Here is a 2,975-nt window from a genome sequence, read left to right as displayed (position 1 = left end):
AGGGATCTGTGACCTGTATATTGTTGTGTAAATTCACAAAAGAAAGCTTCTTAGTCCCCAAAACCTGGAACCTGAGGTATAGTCCTTGAGGATGTTTACATACCTGTGAATTTTTTGAAAAGTTGAGGTTTCAGCCAAATGGATATTTATTCCAATTTTGGCTATTATGAGGTTTTCACATATCTGTATCTTTTTAGACAGCCTAGGAATTCAGAATTCCTTATGAAACACTTCAGTTTGAAGAATGTTTCAAATGTTTCCCGATCTCACTTCTGCTTTTGGGTATTAAATGCTGAATGGGTTTTCTCATGCCAGGTATGGTTTGACAGCTGATCAAATCTCCCACATTTTTTTTGCAACCATATGGCCTCTAAACCATGTGATTCTTCAGATGAAGCACAAATTATTTGTTCTCTGGAAGGTTTTTCTCACCTTCTGGACACTTAAATATCTTCTTCCTTATATGGATTCCTTCACAGTGACTCTGATTAGGATTTTGATGAAACTTATTTCCACACTCAGAACGCAAATAAAGTTTCTCTCGTGTATGAATTTGCTTATGTTTATTAAGATTTTTTTATGATAGAAGCTTTTCCTACAGTTACTGTAATCATAGGGGTTTTCTCCAGTGGTAAGTATTCTGGTGGGAAACAAGGGAAGAACTTTTGGTAAGCTGTTTCCCACACTGTGGATGAGTGTACCATCTTCTTGTTTTCTGATTTCAGATAAGGGCAATAACATCTGTATCCACAAATTTTGAGAGTTCCTCCAGTGGAATATCATTTTCAATGGTAACTAAAATATTTCTAATTTTCTTTTTCTTTGGAATAAATGTATTTGTTCTTTTTTCACTTTCACAATCCGGAGGTTGCTTGGAGACTGTAGAACCATCCATTTCATCAAAATCTGAAAAATTTTCTCTAACATCTTCATTCTCAGGATTACTGTCTTTGACCAATAACATCATCTCCCCAACATTGGCTTCTTCCTTTTCCAAAGTGAGCTGTTGAGTGGGATTCAGGCTCACACATTCTTCTTGAGAGTGGAATACATTCAAATCGTCAAAGACCTCCAGCTCTTCAGGTTCAGCTTTCAAACAGCGAGATACTGTCTTCTGTCCTTGCTGGATTACTTCTCTGGTCACAAGCTTCTCTAAGGAACAAGGTTGCACTTGGTTCTGAAAGTTTGAGCTTTCCATAATAACCCAATCATCCTCCATAATAACCCAAGCCTCCTCAGCTTTCTGATAGGGCTGAGCTACCATGGCTTGGGGAAGAAGGTAAGGAAGTGCTACATAACTAGTTGGTGGATGGTTTGGCACCCAGTAGTAATATCTTGAAGCAGGCGCTGTCCTAACGTGGAGTCTGGAGAAGTGCTTTGGCTTTGGAACCATAAAAAACGCATTTGCAGCCATCGTGCCTTGAAATCAGTCACACATTACACTTGTTTCTGCCATTCTGAAAGAAAGTCATCTCTTACTGAAGGAAATCTGTCAGAAAGCTTTCAAAGACTCCACCACTCCTGGGCTCTCTCTGAAGGTGGTCCAGAGACCCAGGCTCTGGCATAGGCTTGGGAAACTAGGCACCAGAAGACGAATCCTCCCCTTCCCTTTTGTAGAGTTCTCACAAGCCACCTGAGACCAGAGGCGGGCTCCTGGGTTCGTTGGGAGTCTGGGGCGTTTCAGCCACTGTGACGTCACGCCTGGGGCCTGGGTTTGGGGGAGGTAGCGTGGTGTCCTGCAGGGAGCAGGCAGTCTGAGGTCCAGAAGATCAGGCTCCCAGCCCCAGGAGCTCTCAGGTGGAGGGAGGCGAGGCTGGAGGCCGCTGCTGTCTCTGTGGCTCTACTTGAAGACGAAAAGCAGAAGGCTGGCTGCAGTCCTCCGTGATGGGCTGTAACTATACCATGGCCTCTTCTGGGTCTCCAGCTTGCTGACTAACCCTAAAGATCTTGTGATTTGCCTGTGTTCATAATCACATAAACTAGTTCCTTATAATAAATATCCCTCACCTCCCTCCCTTCCAGCCACCCTTTCTCTCTAATTTTCAATCTGAGCACACCAAATATATGTAATTGCCATTTACTGAGATGAGAAAGACCAGGAAGAACATTTTCGAGGTAGCAGGAGATCAGGAGGCTAGTTTGAACATTAAGTTTGAGGTGTCTATTATTCATCCAAGTGTATAGCTCAAGTGAGCAGTATTATTTAGAGTGCAGAGTGAGGTCCAGTCTGGCAATAAAATGATACAATCTATAGTATAAAAATGGTATTAAAGCTAGGCAGCTAAGTGAAGTCATTAAGTGAGTAGGGTAGATAGAAAAGTTGTACCCATGATTGTACAGAAAATAATTCAAATGGAGCAAGAGAACAGGAGCCAGAGAAAGCTGTAGGGAATGTCAGCCCTTTAAGAAATGGGTGGGGGAGTCAGTCACATGAATGCCTGAAGTTATCCAAGATCCCGCATATATAAGACTGAACCTGAGCAGGTGTGAATATTTCAATGTGACAAAAGTAGAGTCCAAGGACTGTAGAAACTATGGAAATGATAAAGAAATAAAATTATTCATGTAGTTGAATGGCAATATTAGGCTGCTATGATAATGGTTATTTCTTGTCTGGTTATCTATTGTTATTTACCAAATCACTTCAAAACTTAGTGGCTAAAAAAACAGCATTTATTTATTTTTTAATGAATCTGCAATTTGACTATGGCTAGATTCAAGGGGAGGGGAAATGGACTCCCACTTCTTAATGGGGGTGTGTAGCAAAGTAGTGGAACTGGAGTCTTGCTGTGGTCGTTTACGGAAAACACAACCTGCCATATATCCTGGGGAGACTGCCATAGCCTGTGGTCTGGCTATCAGACTTGCACACTGGGAAATCCATCACTTTGTGGCTTCTTATATCAAGATATTGATGAATTATACAACAATGAGAAAAAACTGTCATTGTTGTAAAACTACTCATATTCTTTATG

At 41.3% G+C, this 2,975-nt stretch overlaps 1 pseudogene; it reads right to left on the bottom strand.

Moving 5' to 3' along the window:
* Nucleotides 1-266: 266 nt before the first annotated feature.
* LOC118984895 (zinc finger protein 200-like) lies at nt 267-1,404 on the bottom strand (annotated as a pseudogene).
* Between the last annotated feature and the right edge of the window lie 1,571 nt (nt 1,405-2,975).

Source organism: Sturnira hondurensis, unplaced genomic scaffold (assembly GCF_014824575.4).
Source record: "Sturnira hondurensis isolate 20B ecotype Veracruz unplaced genomic scaffold, ASM1482457v3 Scaffold0003874, whole genome shotgun sequence".
NCBI classification, from domain to species: Eukaryota; Metazoa; Chordata; class Mammalia; order Chiroptera; family Phyllostomidae; genus Sturnira; species Sturnira hondurensis.
This window is presented reverse-complemented; position numbering and strand designations above follow the sequence as displayed.